This window comes from Aegilops tauschii, chromosome 2, assembly GCF_002575655.3.
Source record: "Aegilops tauschii subsp. strangulata cultivar AL8/78 chromosome 2, Aet v6.0, whole genome shotgun sequence".
Taxonomy (NCBI): domain Eukaryota; kingdom Viridiplantae; phylum Streptophyta; class Magnoliopsida; order Poales; family Poaceae; genus Aegilops; species Aegilops tauschii.
In genome coordinates this window covers 482651368-482674448 of record NC_053036.3, presented here as the reverse complement: position 1 = coordinate 482674448, position 23081 = coordinate 482651368, and positions in this window count along the sequence as shown.

Genomic DNA, 23081 nt, shown 5'->3' with positions numbered 1-23081 from the left:
AAAAATCAAATCTGTGTCCTTGGTTGCATGCTTAGGTGCCATGCAAGAACCAGGAATGAAGGTCAAACACCCTGCCACCGTCACTCGGCCGCAAACATTGAGATACCTGGTTTTTAAATTCTAGTAAATCCAAAATTCGTTTGAAATTCATGAAACTTGGCATGCTATCATGGAGCGGCATCAACATGCCGTGGTAAAATTTTTGTCCCATTTGGGGCAGGTTTGGGTATAAGCTTCTCACAAACCAGAGCTTCTCACAACTAGCGTGATGGTTTCTGTAGGGAACCTGCCACCTTTGGGGACGAAACGATATCCGTTGCCTCTTATTGCTTTCTAAATTTTCTAGTGTCAACATAGAACAACAGGAGTGTTCTGTTTAATTTTGGAATTTTTCGGGGTTCGTTTGGACATTTTTATAAATTAACTGGGTTTTCTAGGCATTTTGTGTGTATAATTCACATTTCAACTATATGCACCTGCTCTGGTGCATATAAATTAGTCAAAAAAATCAAATCTGTGTCCTTGGTTGCATGCTTAGGTCCCATGCAAGAAACGGGAATGAATGTCAAATACCCTGACACCGTCACTCGGCCGCAAACATTGAGATACCTGGTTTTTAAATTCTAGTAAATCCAAAACTCGTCTGAAATTCATGAAACTTGGCATGCTATCATGGAGCGGCATCAACATGCCGTGGTAAATTTTTTGTCCCATTTCGGGCAGGTTTGGGTATAAGCTTCTCACAACAAGCGTGATGGTTTTGGTAGGGAACGTGCCATCTTTGGGGACGAAACGATATCCGTTGCCTCTTATTTCTTTCAAAAATTTCTAGTGTCAACATAGAACAACAGGAGTGTTGTGTTTAATTTTGGAATTCTTCGGGGTTTGATTGGACATTTTTATACATTAACTGGGTTTTCTAGGCATTTTATGTGCATAATTCAAGTTTGAACTACATGCACATGCTCTATTGCATATAAATTGGTTCAAAAATCAAATTTGTGTCCTTGGTTGCTTGCTTAGGTCCCATGCAAGAAACGGGAATGAATGTCAAACACCCTGCCACCGTCACTCGGGCGCAAACATTGAGATACCTGATTTTAAAATTCTAGTAAATCCAAAACTCGTCCGAAATTCATGAAACTTGGCATGCTATCATGGAGCGGCATCAACATGCCGTGGTAAATTTTTTGTCCCATTTGGGGCAGGTTTTGGTATAAGCTTCTCACAAACTAGAGCTTCTCACAACAAGCGTGATGGTTTCGGTAGGGAACGTGCCACCTTTGGGGACGAAACGATATCCGTTGCCTCTTATTTCTTTTAAAATTTTCTAGTGTCACCATAGAACAAAAGGAGTGTTGTTTTTAATTTTGGAATTTTTCGGGGTTCATTTGGACATTTTTATACATTAACTGGGTTCTCTAGGCATTTTATGTGCATAATTCATATTTGAACTACATGCACATTCTCTAGTACATATAAATTGGTCGAAAAATCAAATCTATGTCCTTGGTTGCATGCTTAGGTCCCATGCAAGAAACGGGAATGAAGGTCAAACACCCTGCCACCGTCACTCGGCCGCAAACATTGAGATACCTGGTTTTTAAATTCTAGTAAATCCAAAAATCTTCTGAAATTCATGAAACTTGGCATGCTATCATGGAGCGGCATCAACATGCTGTAATAATTGTTTTTCCCATTTGGGGCAGGTTTGGGTATAAGCTTCTCACAAACCAGAGGTTCTCACAACAAGCGTGATGGTTTTGGTAGGGAACGTGCCACCTTTGGGGACGAAACGATATCCGTTGCCTCTGATTACTTTTAAAATTTTCTTGTGTCAACATAGAACAAAAGGAGTGTTGTTTTTAATTTTGGAATTTTTCGGGGTTCGTTTGGACATTTTTATACATTAACTGGGTTCTCTAGGCATTTTATGTGCATAATTCAAATTTGAACTACATGCACATGCTCTAGTGCATATAAATTGGTCGAAAAATCAAATCTGTGTCCTTGGTTGCATAATTAGGTGTCATGCAAGAACCAGGAATGAAGGTCAAACACCCTGCCACCGTCACTCGGCCGCAAACATTGAGATACCTGGTTTTTAAATTCTAGTAAATCCAAAAATCGTTTGAAATTCATGAAACTTGGCATGCTATCATGGAGCGGCATCAACATGCCGTGGTAAAATTTTTGTCCCATTTGGGGCAGGTTTGTGTATAAGCTTCTCACAAACCAGAGCTTCTCACAACTAGCGTGATGGTTTCTGTAGGGAACCTGCCACCTTTGGGGACGAAACGATATCCGTTGCCTCTTATTGCTTTCTAAATTTTCTAGTGTCAACATAGAACAACAGGAGTGTTCTGTTTAATTTTGGAATTTTTCGGGGTTCGTTTGGACATTTTTATAAATTAACTGGGTTTTCTAGGCATTTTGTGTGTATAATTCACATTTCAACTATATGCACCTCCTCTGGTGCATATAAATTAGTCAAAAAAATCAAATCTGTGTCCTTGGTTGCATGCTTAGGTCCCATGCAAGAAACGGGAATGAATGTCAAATACCCTGACACCGTCACTCGGCCGCAAACATTGAGATACCTGGTTTTTAAATTCTAGTAAATCCAAAACTCGTCTGAAATTCATGAAACTTGGCATGCTATCATGGAGCGGCATCAACATGCCGTGGTAAATTTTTTGTCCCATTTCGGGCAGGTTTGGGTATAAGCTTCTCACAACAAGCGTGATGGTTTTGGTAGGGAACGTGCCATCTTTGGGGACGAAACGATATCCGTTGCCTCTTATTTCTTTCAAAAATTTCTAGTGTCAACATAGAACAACAGGAGTGTTGTGTTTAATTTTGGAATTCTTCGGGGTTTGATTGGACATTTTTATACATTAACTGGGTTTTCTAGGCATTTTATGTGCATAATTCAAGTTTGAACTACATGCACATGCTCTATTGCATATAAATTGGTTCAAAAATCAAATTTGTGTCCTTGGTTGCTTGCTTAGGTCCCATGCAAGAAACGGGAATGAATGTCAAACACCCTGCCACCGTCACTCGGGCGCAAACATTGAGATACCTGATTTTAAAATTCTAGTAAATCCAAAACTCGTCCGAAATTCATGAAACTTGGCATGCTATCATGGAGCGGCATCAACATGCCGTGGTAAATTTTTTGTCCCATTTGGGGCAGGTTTTGGTATAAGCTTCTCACAAACTAGAGCTTCTCACAACAAGCGTGATGGTTTCGGTAGGGAACGTGCCACCTTTGGGGACGAAACGATATCCGTTGCCTCTTATTTCTTTTAAAATTTTCTAGTGTCACCATAGAACAAAAGGAGTGTTGTTTTTAATTTTGGAATTTTTCGGGGTTCATTTGGACATTTTTATACATTAACTGGGTTCTCTAGGCATTTTATGTGCATAATTCATATTTGAACTACATGCACATTCTCTAGTACATATAAATTGGTCGAAAAATCAAATCTATGTCCTTGGTTGCATGCTTAGGTCCCATGCAAGAAACGGGAATGAAGGTCAAACACCCTGCCACCGTCACTCGGCCGCAAACATTGAGATACCTGGTTTTTAAATTCTAGTAAATCCAAAAATCTTCTGAAATTCATGAAACTTGGCATGCTATCATGGAGCGGCATCAACATGCTGTAATAATTGTTTTTCCCATTTGGGGCAGGTTTGGGTATAAGCTTCTCACAAACCAGAGGTTCTCACAACAAGCGTGATGGTTTTGGTAGGGAACGTGCCACCTTTGGGGACGAAACGATATCCGTTGCCTCTGATTACTTTTAAAATTTTCTTGTGTCAACATAGAACAAAAGGAGTGTTGTTTTTAATTTTGGAATATTTCGGGGTTCGTTTGGACATTTTTATACATTAACTGGGTTCTCTAGGCATTTTATGTGCATAATTCAAATTTGAACTACATGCACATGCTCTAGTGCATATAAATTGGTCGAAAAATCAAATATGTGTCCTTGGTTGCATAATTAGGTGTCATGCAAGAACCAGGAATGAAGGTCAAACACCCTGCCACCGTCACTCGGCCGCAAACATTGAGATACCTGGTTTTTAAATTCTAGTAAATCCAAAAATCGTTTGAAATTCATGAAACTTGGCATGCTATCATGGAGCGGCATCAACATGCCGTGGTAAAATTTTTGTCCCATTTGGGGCAGGTTTGTGTATAAGCTTCTCACAAACCAGAGCTTCTCACAACTAGCGTGATGGTTTCTGTAGGGAACCTGCCACCTTTGGGGACGAAACGATATCCGTTGCCTCTTATTGCTTTCAAAATTTTCTAGTGTCAACATAGAACAACAGGAGTGTTGTGTTTAATTTTGGAATTTTTCGGGGTTCGTTTGGACATTTTTATAAATTAATTGGGTTTTCTAGGCATTCTGTGTGTATAATTCACATTTCAACTATATGCACCTGCTCTGGTGCATATAAATTAGTGAAAAAAATCAAATCTGTGTCCTTGGTTGCATGCTTAGGTCCCATGCAAGAAACGGGAATGGATATCAAATACCCTGACACCGTCACTCGGCCGCAAACATTGAGATACCTGGTTTTTAAATTCTAGTAAATCCAAAACTCGTCTGAAATTCATGAAACTTGGCATGCTATCATGGAGCGGCATCAACATGCCGTGGTAAATTTTTTGTCCCATTTCGGGCATGTTTGGGTATAAGCTTCTCACAACAAGCGTGATGGTTTTGGTAGGGAACGTGCCACCTTTGGGGACGAAACGATATCCGTTGCCTCTTATTGCTTTCAAAATTTTCTAGTGTCAACATAGAACAACAGGAGTGTTGTGTTTAATTTTGGAATTCTTCGGGGTTCGATTGGACATTTTTATACATTAACTGGGTTTTCTAGGCATTTTATGTGCATAATTCAAGTTTGAACTACATGCACATGCTCTAGTGCATATAAATTGGTTCAAAAATCAAATTTGTGTCCTTGGTTGCTTGCTTAGGTCCCATGCAAGAATTGGGAATGAATGTCAAACACCCTGCCACCGTCACTCGGGCGCAAACATTGAGATACCTGATTTTAAAATTCTAGTAAATCCAAAACTCGTCCGAAATTCATGAAACTTGGCATGCTATCATGGAGCGGCATCAACATGCCGTGGTAAATTTTTTGTCCCATTTGGGGCAGGTTTGGGTATAAGCTTCTCACAAACTAGAGCTTCTCACAACAAGCGTGATGGTTTCGGTAGGGAACGTGCCACCTTTGGGGACGAAACGATATCCGTTGCCTCTTATTTCTTTTAAAATTTTCTAGTGTCACCATAGAACAAAAGGAGTGTTGTTTTTAATTTTGGAATTTTTCGGGGTTCGTTTGGACATTTTTATACATTAACTGGGTTCTCTAGGCATTTTATGTGCATAATTCATATTTGAACCACATGCACATGCTCTAGTACATATAAATTGGTCGAAAAATCAAATCTATGTCCTTGGTTGCATGCTTAGGTCCCATGCAAGAAACGGGAATGAAGGTCAAACACCCTGCCACCGTCACTCGGCCGCAAACATTGAGATACCTGGTTTTTAAATTCTAGTAATCCAAAAATCTTCTGAAATTCATGAAACTTGGCATGCTGTCATGGAGCGGCATCAACATGCCGTAATAATTGTTTTTCCCATTTGGGGCAGGTTTGGGTATAAGCTTCTCACAAACCAGATGTTCTCACAACAAGCGTGATGGTTTTGGTAGGGAACGTGCCACCTTTGGGGACGAAACGATATCCGTTGCCTCTTATTACTTTTAAAATATTCTTGTGTCAACATAGAACAAAAGGAGTGTTGTGTTTAATTTTGGAATTTTTCGGGGTTCGTTTGGACATTTTTATACATTAACTGGGTTCTCTAGGCATTTTATGTGCATAATTCAAATTTGAACTACATGCACATGCTCTAGTGCATATAAATTGGTCGAAAAATCAAATCTGTGTCCTTGGTTGCATGCTTAGGTGCCATGCAAAAACCGGGAATGAAGGTCAAACACCCTGCCACCGTCACTCGGCCGCAAACATTGAGATACCTGGTTTTTAAATTCTAGTCAATCCAAAAATCATTTGAAATTCATGAAACTTGGCATGCTATCATGGAGCGGCATCAACATGCCGTGGTAAAATTTTTGTCCCATTTGGGGCAGGTTTGTGTATAAGCTTCTCACAAACCAGAGCTTCTCACAACTAGCGTGATGGTTTCTGTAGGGAACCTGCCACCTTTGGGGACAAAACGATATCCGTTGCCTCTTATTGCTTTCAAAATTTTCTAGTGTCAACATAGAACAACAGGAGTGTTGTGTTTAATTTTGGAATTTTTCGGGGTTTGTTTGGACATTTTTATAAATTAACTGGGTTTTCTAGGCATTTTGTGTGTATAATTCACATTTCAACTATATGCACCTGCTCTGGTGCATATAAATTAGTCAAAAAATCAAATCTGTGTCCTTGGTTGCATGCTTAGGTCCCATGCAAGAAACGGGAATGAATGTCAAATACCCTGACACCGTCACTCGGCCGCAAACATTGAGATACCTGGTTTTTATATTCTAGTAAATCCAAAACTCGTCCGAAATTCATGAAACTTGGCATGCTATCATGGAGCGGTATCAACATGCCGTGGTAAATTTTTTGTCCCATTTCGGGCAGGTTTGGGTATAAGCTTCTCACAACAAGCGTGATGGTTTTGGTAGGGAATGTGCCACCTTTGGGGACGAAACGATATCCGTTGCCTCTTATTGCTTTCAAAATTTTCTAGTGTCAACATAGAACAACAGGAGTGTTGTGTTTAATTTTGGAATTCTTCGGGGTTCGATTGGACATTTTTATACATTAACTGGGTTTTATTGGCATTTTATGTGCATAATTCAAGTTTGAACTACATGCACATGCTCTAGTGCATATAAATTGGTTCATAAATCAAATTTGTGTCCTTGGTTGCTTGCTTAGGTCCCATGCAAGAAACGGGAATGAATGTCAAACACCCTGCCACCGTCACTCGGGCGCAAACATTGAGATACCTGATTTTAAAATTCTAGTAAATCCAAAACTCGTCCGAAATTCATGAAACTTGGCATGCTATCATGGAGCGGCATCAACATGCAGTGGTAAATTTTTTGTCCCATTTGGGGCAGGTTTTGGTATAAGCTTCTCACAAACTAGAGCTTCTCACAACAAGCGTGATGGTTTCGGTAGGGAATGTGCCACCTTTGGGGACGAAACGATATCCGTTGCCTCTTATTTCTTTTAAAATTTTCTTGTGTCAACATAGAACAAAAGGAGTGTTGTCTTTAATTTTGGAATTTTTCAGGGTTCGTTTGGACATTTTTATACATTAACTGGGTTCTCTAGGCATTTTATGTGCATAATTCAAATTTGAACTACATGCACATGCTCTAGTGCATATAAATTGGTCGAAAAATCAAATCTGTGTCCTTGGTTGCATAATTAGGTGTCATGCAAGAACCAGGAATGAAGGTCAAACACCCTGCCACCGTCACTCGGCCGCAAACATTGAGATACCTGGTTTTTAAATTCTAGTAAATCCAAAAATCGTTTGAAATTCATGAAACTTGGCATGCTATCATGGAGCGGCATCAACATGCCGTGGTAAAATTTTTGTCCCATTTGGGGCAGGTTTGTGTATAAGCTTCTCACAAACCAGAGCTTCTCACAACTAGCGTGATGGTTTCTGTAGGGAACCTGCCACCTTTGGGGACGAAACGATATCCGTTGCCTCTTATTGCTTTCTAAATTTTCTAGTGTCAACATAGAACAACAGGAGTGTTCTGTTTAATTTTGGAATTTTTCGGGGTTCGTTTGGACATTTTTATAAATTAACTGGGTTTTCTAGGCATTTTGTGTGTATAATTCACATTTCAACTATATGCACCTCCTCTGGTGCATATAAATTAGTCAAAAAAATCAAATCTGTGTCCTTGGTTGCATGCTTAGGTCCCATGCAAGAAACGGGAATGAATGTCAAATACCCTGACACCGTCACTCGGCCGCAAACATTGAGATACCTGGTTTTTAAATTCTAGTAAATCCAAAACTCGTCTGAAATTCATGAAACTTGGCATGCTATCATGGAGCGGCATCAACATGCCGTGGTAAATTTTTTGTCCCATTTCGGGCAGGTTTGGGTATAAGCTTCTCACAACAAGCGTGATGGTTTTGGTAGGGAACGTGCCATCTTTGGGGACGAAACGATATCCGTTGCCTCTTATTTCTTTCAAAAATTTCTAGTGTCAACATAGAACAACAGGAGTGTTGTGTTTAATTTTGGAATTCTTCGGGGTTTGATTGGACATTTTTATACATTAACTGGGTTTTCTAGGCATTTTATGTGCATAATTCAAGTTTGAACTACATGCACATGCTCTATTGCATATAAATTGGTTCAAAAATCAAATTTGTGTCCTTGGTTGCTTGCTTAGGTCCCATGCAAGAAACGGGAATGAATGTCAAACACCCTGCCACCGTCACTCGGGCGCAAACATTGAGATACCTGATTTTAAAATTCTAGTAAATCCAAAACTCGTCCGAAATTCATGAAACTTGGCATGCTATCATGGAGCGGCATCAACATGCCGTGGTAAATTTTTTGTCCCATTTGGGGCAGGTTTTGGTATAAGCTTCTCACAAACTAGAGCTTCTCACAACAAGCGTGATGGTTTCGGTAGGGAACGTGCCACCTTTGGGGACGAAACGATATCCGTTGCCTCTTATTTCTTTTAAAATTTTCTAGTGTCACCATAGAACAAAAGGAGTGTTGTTTTTAATTTTGGAATTTTTCGGGGTTCATTTGGACATTTTTATACATTAACTGGGTTCTCTAGGCATTTTATGTGCATAATTCATATTTGAACTACATGCACATTCTCTAGTACATATAAATTGGTCGAAAAATCAAATCTATGTCCTTGGTTGCATGCTTAGGTCCCATGCAAGAAACGGGAATGAAGGTCAAACACCCTGCCACCGTCACTCGGCCGCAAACATTGAGATACCTGGTTTTTAAATTCTAGTAAATCCAAAAATCTTCTGAAATTCATGAAACTTGGCATGCTATCATGGAGCGGCATCAACATGCTGTAATAATTGTTTTTCCCATTTGGGGCAGGTTTGGGTATAAGCTTCTCACAAACCAGAGGTTCTCACAACAAGCGTGATGGTTTTGGTAGGGAACGTGCCACCTTTGGGGACGAAACGATATCCGTTGCCTCTGATTACTTTTAAAATTTTCTTGTGTCAACATAGAACAAAAGGAGTGTTGTTTTTAATTTTGGAATTTTTCGGGGTTCGTTTGGACATTTTTATACATTAACTGGGTTCTCTAGGCATTTTATGTGCATAATTCAAATTTGAACTACATGCACATGCTCTAGTGCATATAAATTGGTCGAAAAATCAAATCTGTGTCCTTGGTTGCATAATTAGGTGTCATGCAAGAACCAGGAATGAAGGTCAAACACCCTGCCACCGTCACTCGGCCGCAAACATTGAGATACCTGGTTTTTAAATTCTAGTAAATCCAAAAATCGTTTGAAATTCATGAAACTTGGCATGCTATCATGGAGCGGCATCAACATGCCGTGGTAAAATTTTTGTCCCATTTGGGGCAGGTTTGTGTATAAGCTTCTCACAAACCAGAGCTTCTCACAACTAGCGTGATGGTTTCTGTAGGGAACCTGCCACCTTTGGGGACGAAACGATATCCGTTGCCTCTTATTGCTTTCAAAATTTTCTAGTGTCAACATAGAACAACAGGAGTGTTGTGTTTAATTTTGGAATTTTTCGGGGTTCGTTTGGACATTTTTATAAATTAATTGGGTTTTCTAGGCATTCTGTGTGTATAATTCACATTTCAACTATATGCACCTGCTCTGGTGCATATAAATTAGTGAAAAAAATCAAATCTGTGTCCTTGGTTGCATGCTTAGGTCCCATGCAAGAAACGGGAATGGATATCAAATACCCTGACACCGTCACTCGGCCGCAAACATTGAGATACCTGGTTTTTAAATTCTAGTAAATCCAAAACTCGTCTGAAATTCATGAAACTTGGCATGCTATCATGGAGCGGCATCAACATGCCGTGGTAAATTTTTTGTCCCATTTCGGGCATGTTTGGGTATAAGCTTCTCACAACAAGCGTGATGGTTTTGGTAGGGAACGTGCCACCTTTGGGGACGAAACGATATCCGTTGCCTCTTATTGCTTTCAAAATTTTCTAGTGTCAACATAGAACAACAGGAGTGTTGTGTTTAATTTTGGAATTCTTCGGGGTTCGATTGGACATTTTTATACATTAACTGGGTTTTCTAGGCATTTTATGTGCATAATTCAAGTTTGAACTACATGCACATGCTCTAGTGCATATAAATTGGTTCAAAAATCAAATTTGTGTCCTTGGTTGCTTGCTTAGGTCCCATGCAAGAATTGGGAATGAATGTCAAACACCCTGCCACCGTCACTCGGGCGCAAACATTGAGATACCTGATTTTAAAATTCTAGTAAATCCAAAACTCGTCCGAAATTCATGAAACTTGGCATGCTATCATGGAGCGGCATCAACATGCCGTGGTAAATTTTTTGTCCCATTTGGGGCAGGTTTGGGTATAAGCTTCTCACAAACTAGAGCTTCTCACAACAAGCGTGATGGTTTCGGTAGGGAACGTGCCACCTTTGGGGACGAAACGATATCCGTTGCCTCTTATTTCTTTTAAAATTTTCTAGTGTCACCATAGAACAAAAGGAGTGTTGTTTTTAATTTTGGAATTTTTCGGGGTTCGTTTGGACATTTTTATACATTAACTGGGTTCTCTAGGCATTTTATGTGCATAATTCATATTTGAACCACATGCACATGCTCTAGTACATATAAATTGGTCAAAAAATCAAATCTATGTCCTTGGTTGCATGCTTAGGTCCCATGCAAGAAACGGGAATGAAGGTCAAACACCCTGCCACCGTCACTCGGCCGCAAACATTGAGATACCTGGTTTTTAAATTCTAGTAATCCAAAAATCTTCTGAAATTCATGAAACTTGGCATGCTGTCATGGAGCGGCATCAACATGCCGTAATAATTGTTTTTCCCATTTGGGGCAGGTTTGGGTATAAGCTTCTCACAAACCAGATGTTCTCACAACAAGCGTGATGGTTTTGGTAGGGAACGTGCCACCTTTGGGGACGAAACGATATCCGTTGCCTCTTATTACTTTTAAAATATTCTTGTGTCAACATAGAACAAAAGGAGTGTTGTGTTTAATTTTGGAATTTTTCGGGGTTCGTTTGGACATTTTTATACATTAACTGGGTTCTCTAGGCATTTTATGTGCATAATTCAAATTTGAACTACATGCACATGCTCTAGTGCATATAAATTGGTCGAAAAATCAAATCTGTGTCCTTGGTTGCATGCTTAGGTGCCATGCAAAAACCGGGAATGAAGGTCAAACACCCTGCCACCGTCACTCGGCCGCAAACATTGAGATACCTGGTTTTTAAATTCTAGTCAATCCAAAAATCATTTGAAATTGATGAAACTTGGCATGCTATCATGGAGCGGCATCAACATGCCGTGGTAAAATTTTTGTCCCATTTGGGGCAGGTTTGTGTATAAGCTTCTCACAAACCAGAGCTTCTCACAACTAGCGTGATGGTTTCTGTAGGGAACCTGCCACCTTTGGGGACAAAACGATATCCGTTGCCTCTTATTGCTTTCAAAATTTTCTAGTGTCAACATAGAACAACAGGAGTGTTGTGTTTAATTTTGGAATTTTTCGGGGTTTGTTTGGACATTTTTATAAATTAACTGGGTTTTCTAGGCATTTTGTGTGTATAATTCACATTTCAACTATATGCACCTGCTCTGGTGCATATAAATTAGTCAAAAAATCAAATCTGTGTCCTTGGTTGCATGCTTAGGTCCCATGCAAGAAACGGGAATGAATGTCAAATACCCTGACACCGTCACTCGGCCGCAAACATTGAGATACCTGGTTTTTATATTCTAGTAAATCCAAAACTCGTCCGAAATTCATGAAACTTGGCATGCTATCATGGAGCGGCATCAACATGCCGTGGTAAATTTTTTGTCCCATTTCGGGCAGGTTTGGGTATAAGCTTCTCACAACAAGCGTGATGGTTTTGGTAGGGAATGTGCCACCTTTGGGGACGAAACGATATCCGTTGCCTCTTATTGCTTTCAAAATTTTCTAGTGTCAACATAGAACAACAGGAGTGTTGTGTTTAATTTTGGAATTCTTCGGGGTTCGATTGGACATTTTTATACATTAACTGGGTTTTATTGGCATTTTATGTGCATAATTCAAGTTTGAACTACATGCACATGCTCTAGTGCATATAAATTGGTTCATAAATCAAATTTGTGTCCTTGGTTGCTTGCTTAGGTCCCATGCAAGAAACGGGAATGAATGTCAAACACCCTGCCACCGTCACTCGGGCGCAAACATTGAGATACCTGATTTTAAAATTCTAGTAAATCCAAAACTCGTCCGAAATTCATGAAACTTGGCATGCTATCATGGAGCGGCATCAACATGCAGTGGTAAATTTTTTGTCCCATTTGGGGCAGGTTTTGGTATAAGCTTCTCACAAACTAGAGCTTCTCACAACAAGCGTGATGGTTTCGGTAGGGAATGTGCCACCTTTGGGGACGAAACGATATCCGTTGCCTCTTATTTCTTTTAAAATTTTCTTGTGTCAACATAGAACAAAAGGAGTGTTGTCTTTAATTTTGGAATTTTTCAGGGTTCGTTTGGACATTTTTATACATTAACTGGGTTCTCTAGGCATTTTATGTGCATAATTCATATTTGAAATACATGCACATGCTCTAGTGCATATAAATTGGTCGAAAAATCAAATCTATGTCCTTGGTTGCATGCTTAGGTCCCATGCAAGAAACGGGAATGAAGGTCAAACACCCTGCCACCGTCACTCGGCCGCAAACATTGAGATACCTGGTTTTTAAATTCTAGTAATCCAAAAATCTTCTGAAATTCATGAAACTTGGCATGCTATCATGGAGCGGCATCAACATGCCGTAATAATTGTTTTTCCCATTTGGGGCAGGTTTGGGTATAAGCTTCTCACAAACCAGATGTTCTCACAACAAGCGTGATGGTTTTGGTAGGGAACGTGCCACCTTTGGGGACGAAACGATATCCGTTGCCTCTTATTACTTTTAAAATTTTCTTGTGTCGACATAGAACAAAAGGAGTGTTGTGTTTAATTTTGGAATTTTTCGGGGTTCGTTCGGACATTTTTATACATTAACTGGGTTCTCTAGGCATTTTATGTGCGTAATTCAAATTTGAACTACATGCACATGCTCTAGTGCATATAAATTGGTCGAAAAATCAAATCTGTGTCCTTGGTTGCATGCTTAGGTGCCATGCAAGAACAGGGAATGAAGGTCAAACACCCTGCCACCGTCACTCGGCCGCAAACATTGAGAAACCTGGTTTTTAAATTCTAGTAAATCCAAAAATCGTTTGAAATTCATGAAACTTGGCATGCTATCATGGAGCGGCATCAACATGCCGTGGTAAATTTTTTGTCCCATTTGGGGCAGGTTTCTGTATAAGCTTCTCACAAACCAGAGCTTCTCACAACTAGCGTGATGGTTTCGGTAGGGAACGTGCCACCTTTGGGAACGAAATGATATCCGTTGCCTCTTATTGCTTTCAAAATTTTCTAGTGTCAACATAGAACAACAGGAGTGTTGTGTTTAATTTTGGAATTCTTCGGGGTTCGATTGGACATTTTTATACATTAACTGGGTTTTATTGGCATTTTATGTGCATAATTCAAGTTTGAACTACATGGGCATGCTCTAGTGCATATAAATTGGTTCAAAAATCAAATTTGTGTCCTTGGTTGCTTGCTTAGGTCCCATGCAAGAAAAGGGAATGAATGTCAAACACCCTGCCACCGTCACTCGGGCGCAAACATTGAGATACCTGATTTTAAAATTCTAGTAAATCCAAAACTCGTCCGAAATTCATGAAACTTGGCATGCTATCATGGAGCGGCATCAACATGCCGTGGTAAATTTTTTGTCCCATTTGGGGCAGGTTTTGGTATAAGCTTCTCACAAACTAGAGCTTCTCACAACAAGCGTGATGGTTTCGGTAGGGAACGTGCCACCTTTGCGGACGAAACGATATCCGTTGCCTCTTATTTCTTTTAAAATTTTCTTGTGTCAACATAGAACAAAAGGAGTGTTGTCTTTAATTTTGGAATTTTTCAGGGTTCGTTTGGACATTTTTATACATTAACTGGGTTCTCTAGGCATTTTATGTGCATAATTCATATTTGAAATACATGCACATGCTCTAGTGCATATAAATTGGTCGAAAAATCAAATCTATGTCCTTGGTTGCATGCTTAGGTCCCATGCAAGAAACGGGAATGAAGGTCAAACACCCTGCCACCGTCACTCGGCCGCAAACATTGAGATACCTGGTTTTTAAATTCTAGGAATCCAAAAATCTTCTGAAATTCATGAAACTTGGCATGCTATCATGGAGCGGCATCAACATGCCGTAATAATTGTTTTTCCCATTTGGGGCAGGTTTGGGTATAAGCTTCTCACAAACCAGATGTTCTCACAACAAGCGTGATGGTTGTGGTAGGGAACGTGCCACCTTTGGGGACGAAACGATATCCGTTGCCTCTTATTACTTTTAAAATTTTCTTGTTTCAACATAGAACAAAAGGAGTGTTGTGTTTAATTTTGGAATTTTTCGGGGTTCGTTCGGACATTTTTATACATTAACTGGGTTCTCTAGGCATTTTATGTGCATAATTCAAATTTGAACTACATGCACATGCTCTAGTGCATATAAATTAGTCGAAAAATCAAATCTGTGTCCTTGGTTGCATGCTTAGGTGCCATGCAAGAACCGGGAATGAAGGTCAAACACCCTGCCACCGTCACTCGGCCGCAAACATTGAGAAACCTGGTTTTTAAATTCTAGTAAATCCAAAAATCGTTTGAAATTCATGAAACTTGGCATGCTATCATGGAGCGGCATCAACATGCCGTGGTAAAATTTTTGTCCCATTTGGGGCAGGTTTGTGTATAAGCTTCTCACAAACCAGAGCTTCTCACAACTAGCGTGATGGTTTCTGTAGGGAACCTGCCACCTTTGGGGACGAAACGATATCCGTTGCCTCTTATTGCTTTCAAAATTTTCTAGTGTCAACATAGAACAACAGGAGTGTTGTGTTTAATTTTGGAATTTTTCGGGGTTCGTTTGGACATTTTTATAAATTAACTGGGTTTTCTAGGCATTTTGTGTCTATAATTCACATTTCAACTACATGCACATGCTCTGGTGCATATAAATTAGTCAAAAAATCAAATCTGTGTCCTTGGTTGCATGCTTAGGTCCCATGCAAGAAACGGGAATGAATGTCAAATACCCTGACACCGTCACTCGGCGGCAAACATTGAGATACCTGGTTTTTAAATTCTAGTAAATCCAAAACTCGTCTGAAATTCATGAAACTTGGCATGCTATCATGGAGCGGCATCAACATGCCGTGGTAAAATTTTTGTCCCATTTCGGGCAGGTTTGGGTATAAGCTTCTCACAATCCAGAGCTTCTCACAACAAGCGTGATGGTTTTGGTAGGGAACGTGCCACCTTTGGGGACGAAACGATATCCGTTGCCTCTTATTGCTTTCAAAATTTTCTAGTGTCAACATAGAACAACAGGAGTGTTGTGTTTAATTTTGGAATTCTTCGGGGTTCGATTGGACATTTTTATACATTAACTGGGTTTTCTAGGCATTTTATGTGCATAATTCAAGTTTGAACTACATGCACATGCTCTAGTGCATATAAATTGGTTCAAAAATCCAATTTGTGTCCTTGGTTGCTTGCTTAGGTCCCATGCAAGAAACGGGAATGAATGTCAAACACCCTGCCACCGTCACTCGGGCGCAAACATTGAGATACCTGATTTTAAAATTCTAGTAAATCCAAAACTCGTCCGAAATTCATGAAACTTGGCATGCTATTATGGAGCGGCATCAACATGCCGTAATAATTGTTTTTCCCATTTGGGGCAGGTTTGGGTATAAGCTTCTCACAAACCAGAGGTTCTCACAACAAGCGTGATGGTTTTGGTAGGGAACGCGCCACATTTGGGGACGGAACGATATCCGTTGCCTCTTATTTCTTTTAAAATTTTCTAGTGTCACCATAGAACAAAAGGAGTGTTGTCTTTAATTTTGGAATTTTTCGGGGTTCATTTGGACATTTTTATACATTAACTGGGTTCTCTAGGCATTTTATGTGCATAATTCAAATTTGAACTACATGCACATGCTCTAGTGCATATAAATTGGTCGAAAAAATCAAATATGTGTCCTTGGTTGCATGCTTAGGTGCCATGCAAGAACCGGGAATGAAGGTCAAACACCCTGCCACCGTCACTCGGCCGCAAACATTGAGATACCTGGTTTTCAAATTCTAGTAAATCCAAAAATCGTTTGAAATTCATGAAACTTGGCATGCTATCATGGAGCGGCATCAACATGCCGTGGTAAAATTTTTGTCCCATTTGGGGTAGGTTTGTGTATAAGCTTCTCACAAACCAGAGCTTCTCACAACAAGCGTGATGGTTTCGGTAGGGAACTTGCCACCTTTGGGGACGAAACGATATCCGTTGCCTCTTATTTCTTTTAAAATTTTCTAGTGTCACCATAGAACAAAAGGAGTGTTGTTTTTAATTTTGGAATTTTTCGGGGTTCGTTTGGACATTTTTATACATTAACTGGGTTCTCTAGGCATTTTATGTGCATAATTCATATTTGAACTACATGCACATGCTCTAGTACAAATAAATTGGTCGAAAAATCAAATCTATGTCCTTGGTTGCATGCTTAGGTCCCATGCAAGAAACGGGAATGAAGGTCAAACACCCTGCCACCGTCACTCGGCCGCAAACATTGAGATACCTGGTTTTTAAATTCTAGTAAATCCAAAAATCTTCTGAAATTCATGAAAATTGGCATGCTATCATGGAGCGGCATCAACATGCCGTGGTAAAATTTTTCCCATTTGGGGCAGGTTTGGGTATAAGCTTCGCACAAACCAGAGCTTCTCACAACTAGCGTGATGGTTTTTGTAGGGAACCTGCCACCTTGGGGGACGAAACGATATCCGTTGCCTCTTATTGCTTTCAAAATTTTCTAGTGTCAACATAGAACAACAGCAGTGTTGTGTTTAATTTTCGATTTTTTCGGGGTTCGTTTGGACATTTTTATACATTAACTGGGTTTTCTATGCATTTTTATGTGCATAATTCACATTTGAACTACATGCACATGCTCTGGTGCATATAAATTGGTCAAAAAATCAAATCTGTGTCCTTGGTTGCATGCTTAGGTCCCATGCAAGAAACGGGAATGAATGTCAAACTCCCTGACACCGTCACTCGGCCGCAAACATTGACATACCTGGTTTTTAAATTCTAGTAAATCCAAAACTCGTCTGAAATTCATGAAACTTGGCATGCTATCATGGAGTGGCATCAACATGCCGTGGTAAAATTTTTGTCCCATTTGGGGCAGGTTTGGCTATAAGCTTCTCACAATCCAGAGCTTCTCACAGCAAGCGTGATGGTTTCGGTTGGGAACGTGCCACCTTTGGGGACGAAACGATATCCGTTGCGTCTTATTGCTTTGAAAATTTTCTAGTGTCAACATAGAACAACAGGAGTGTTGTGTTTAATTTTGGAATTCTTCGGGGTTCGTTTGGACATTTTTATACATTAACTGGGTTTTCTACGCATTTTATGTGCATAATTCAAATTTGAACTACATGCACATGCTCTAGTGCTTATAAATTGGTTCAAAAATCAAATCTGTGTCAATGGTTGCATGCTTAGGTCCCATGCAAGAAATGGGAATGAATGTCAAACACCCTGACACCGTCACTCGGGCGCAAACATTGAGATACCTGGTTTTATTATTCTAGTAAATCCAAAACTCGTCCGAAATTCATGAAACTTGGCATGCTATCATGGAGCGGCATCAACATGCCGTTGTAAATTTTTTGTCCCATTTGGGGCAGGTTTGGGTATAAGCTTCTCACAAACTAGAGCTTCTCACAACAAGCGTGATGGTTTCGGTAGGGAACGTGCCACCTTTGGCGACGAAACGATATCCATTGCCTCTTATTTCTTTCAAAATTTTCTAGTGTCAACATAGGTCAACAGGAGTGTTGTGTTTAATTTTGGAATTCTTCGGCGTTCGTTTGGACATTTTTATACATTAACTGGGTTTTCTAGGCATTCTATGTGCATAATTCAAATTTGAACTACATGCACATGCTCTAGTGCATATAAATTGGTTCAAAAATCAAATCTGTGTCCTTGGTTGCATGCTTAGGTCCCATGCAAGAAATGGGAATGAATGTCAAACACCCTGCCACCGTCACTCGGGCGCAAACATTGAGATACCTGGTTTTGAAATTCTAGTAAATCCAAAACTCGTCCGACATTCATGAAACTTGGCATGCTATGATGGAGCGGCATCAACATGCCGTGGTAAAAAATTTGTCCCATTTGGGGCAAGTTTGGATATAAGCTTCTCACAAACCAGAGCTTCTCACAACTAGTGTGATGGTTTCTGTATGGAACCTACCACCTTTGGGGACGAAACGATATCCGTTGCCTCTTATTGCTTTCAAAATTTTCTAGTGTCAACATAGAACAACATGAGTGTTGTGTTTAATTTTGGAATTTTTCGGGGTTCGTTTGGACATTTTAATAATTAACTGGGTTTTCTAGGCATTTTATGTGCATAATTCACATTTGAACTACATGCACATGCTCTGGTGCATATAAATTGGTCAAAAAATCAAATATGTGTCCTTGGTTGCCTGCTTAGGTCCCATGCAAGAAACGGGAATGAATGTCAAACACCCTGACACCGTCACTCGGTCGCAACCATCGAGATACCTGGTTTTTTAATTCTAGTAAATCCAAAACTCGTCTGAAATTCATGAAACTTGGCATGCTATCATGGAGCGGCATCAACATGCCGTGGTAAAAAATTTGTCCCAGTTCGGGCAGGTTTGGGTATAACCTTCTCACAATCCAGAGCTTCTCACAACAAGCGTGATGGTTTTGGTAGGGAACGTGCCACCTTTGGGGACGAAACGATATCCGTTGCTCTTATAGCTTTCAAAATTTTCTATTGTCAACATAGAACAACAGGAGTGTTGTGTTTAATTTTGGAATTCTTCGGGGTTCGATTGGACATTTTTATACATTAATTGGGTTTTCTAGGCATTTTATGTGCATAATTCAAGTTTGAACTACATGCACATGCTCTAGTGCATATAAATTGGTTCAAAAATCAAATCCGTGTCCTTGGTTGCATGCTTAGGTCCCATGCAAGAAATGGGAATGAATGTCAAACACCCTGCCACTGTCACTCGGCCGCAAACATTGAGATACCTGGTTTTAAATTTTTTGTAAATCCAAAACTCGTCCGAAATTCATGAAACTTGGCATGCTATCATGGAGCGGCATCAACATGCCGTGGTAAATTTTTTGTCCCATTTGTGGCAGGTTTGGGTATAAGCTTCTCACAAACCAGAGCTTCCCACAACAAGCGTGATGGTTTCGGTAGGGAACGTGCCCCCTTTGTGGACGAAATGATATCCGTTGCCTCTTATTGCTTTTAAAATTTTCTAGTGTCAACATAGAACAAAAGGAGTGTTGTGTTTAATTTTCGATTTTTTCAGGGTTCGTTTGGACAGTTTTATACATTAACTGGGTTCTCTAGGCATTTTATGTGCATAATTCAAATTTGAACTACATGCACATGCTCTAGTGCATATAAATTGGTCAAAAAATCAAATCTGTGTCCTTGGTTGCATGCTTATGTGCCATGCAAGAACCGGGAATGAAGGTCAAACACCCTGCCACCGTCACTCGGCCGCAAACATTGAGACACCTGGTTTTTAAATTCTAGTAAATCCAAAAATCGTTCGAAATTCATGAAACTTGGCATGCTATCATGGAGCGGCATCAACATGCCGTGGTAAAAAATTTGTCCCATTTGGGGCAAGTTTGGGTATAAGCTTCTCACAAACCAGAGCTTCTCACAACTAGTGTGATGGTTTCTGTATGGAACCTGCCACCTTTGGGGACGAAACGATATCCGTTGCCTCTTATTGCTTTCAAAATTTTCTAGTGTCAACATAGAACAACATGAGTGTTGTGTTTAATTTTGGAATTTTTCGGGGTTCGTTTGGACATCTTAATAATTAACTGGGTTTTCTAGGCATTTTATGTGCATAATTCACATTTGAACTACATGCACATGCTCTGGTGCATATAAATTGGTCAAAAAATCAAATATGTGCCCTTGGTTGCATGCTTAGGTGCCGTGCAAGAACTGGGAATGAAGGTAAAACACCCTGCCACCGTCACTCGGCCGCAAACATTGAGATACCTGGTTTTTAAATTCTAGTAAATCCAAAACTCGTCTGAAATTCATGAAACTTGGCATGCTATCATGGAGCGGCATCAACATGCCGTGGTAAAAAAATTGTCCCATTTTGGGCAGGTTTGGGTATAAGCTTCTCACAATCCAGAGCTTCTCACAACAAGCGTGATGGTTTTGGTAGGGAACGTGCCACCTTTGGGGACGAAACGATATCCGTTGCCTCTTCTTGCTTTCAAAATTTTCTAGTGTCAACATAGAACAACATGAGTGTTGTGTTTAATTTTGGAATTCTTCGGGGTTCGTTTGGACATTTTTATACATTACCTGGGTTTCTAGGCATTTTATGTGCATAATTCAAATTTGAACTACATGCACATGCGCTAGTGCATATAAATTGGTTCAAAAATCAAATCTGTGTCCTTGGTTGCATGCTTAGGTCCCATGCAAGAAATGGGAATGAATGTCAAACACCCTGCCACCGTCACTCGGGCGCAAACATTGAGATACCTGGTTTTAAAATTCTAGTAAATCCAAAACTCGTCCGAAATTCATGAAACTTGGCATGCTATCATGGAGCGGCATCAACATGCCGTGGTAAATTTTTTGTCCCATTTGTGGCAGGTTTGGGTATAAGCTTCTCACAAACCAGAGCTTCCCACAACAAGCCGCGTGATGGTTTCGGTAGGGAGCGTGCCACCTTTTTGGACGAAACGATATCCGTTGCCTCTTATTGCTTTTAAAATTTTCTAGTGTCAACATAGAACAAAACGAGTGTTGTGTTTAATTTTCGAATATTTCGGGGTTCGTTTGGACATTTTTATACATTAACTGGGTTCTCTAGGCATTTTATGTGCATAATTGAAATTTGAACTACATGCACATGCTCTAGTGCATATAAATTGGTCGAAAAATCAAATCTGTGTCCTTGGTTGCATGCTTAGGTCCCATGCAAGAAACGGGAATGAAGGTCAAACACCCCACCATCGTGACTCGGCCGCAAACATTGAGATACCTTGTTTTTAAATTCTAGTAAATCCAAAAATCATTTGAAATTCATGAAACTTGGCGTGCTATCATGGAGCGGCATCAACATGCTGTGGTAAAATTTTTCTCCCATTTGGGGCAAGTTTGGGTATAAGCTTCTCACCAACCAGAGCTTCTCACAAGTAGTGTGATGGTTTCTGTAGGGAACCTGCCACCTTTGGGGACGAAACGATATCCGTTGCCTCTTATTGCTTTCAAAATTTTCTAGTGTCAACATAGAACAACAGGAGTGTTGTGTTTAATTTTGGAATTCTTCGGGGTTTGTTTGGACATTTTTATACATTAACTGGGTATTCTAGGCATTTTATGTGCATAATTCACCTTTGAACTACATGCACATGCTGTGGTGCATATAAATTGGTCAAAAAATCAAATATGTGTCCTTGGTTGCATGCTTAGGTCCCATGCAAGAAATGGGAATGAATGTCAAACATCCTGCCACCGTCACTCGACCGCAAACATTGAGATACCTGGTTTTTTAATTCTAGTAAATCCAAAACTCGTCTGAAATTCATGTAACTTGGCATGCTATCTGGAGCGGCATCAACATGCCGTGGTAAAAAATTTGTCCCATATCGGGCGGGTTTGGGTATAAGCTTCTCACAACAAGCGTGATGGTTTCGGTAGGGAACGTGCCACCTTTGGGGACGAAACGATATCCGTTGCCTCTTATTGCTTTCAAAATTTACTAGTGTCAACATAGAACAACAGGAGTGTTGTGTTTAATTTTGGAATTCTTCGGGGTTCGTTTGGACATTTTTATACATTAACTGGGTTTTCTAGGCATTTTATGTGCATAATTCAAATTTGAACTACACGCACATGCTCTAGTGCATATAAATTGGTTCAAAAATCAAATATGTGTCCCTGGTTGCATGCTTAGGTCCCATGGAAGAAATGGGAATGAATGTCAAACACCCTGCCACCGTCACTCGGGCGCAAACAGTGAGATACCTGGTTTTGAAATTCTAGTAAATCCAAAACTCGTCCGAAATTCATGAAACTTGGCATGCTATCATGGAGCGGCATCAACATGCCGTGGTAAATTTTTTGTCCCATTTGGGGCAGGTTTGGGTATAAGCTTCTCACAAACTAGAGCTTCTCACAACAAGGGTGATGGTTTCGGTAGGGAACGTGCCACCTTTGGGGACGAAACGATATCCGTTGCCTCTTATTACTTATAAAATTTTCTAGTGTCAACATAGAACAAAAGGAGTGTTGTGTTTAATTTTTGAATTTTTCAGGGTTCGTTTGGACATTTTTATATATTAACCGGGTTCTCTAGGCATTTTATGTGCATAATTCAAATTTGAACTACATGCACATGCTCTAGTGCATATAAATTGGTCGAAAAATCAAATCTGTGTCCTTGGTTGCATGCTTAGGTCCCATGCAAGAAACGGGAATGAAGGTCAAACACCCTGCCACCGTCACTCGGCCGCAAACATTGAGATACCTGGTTTTTAATTCTAGTAAATCCAAAA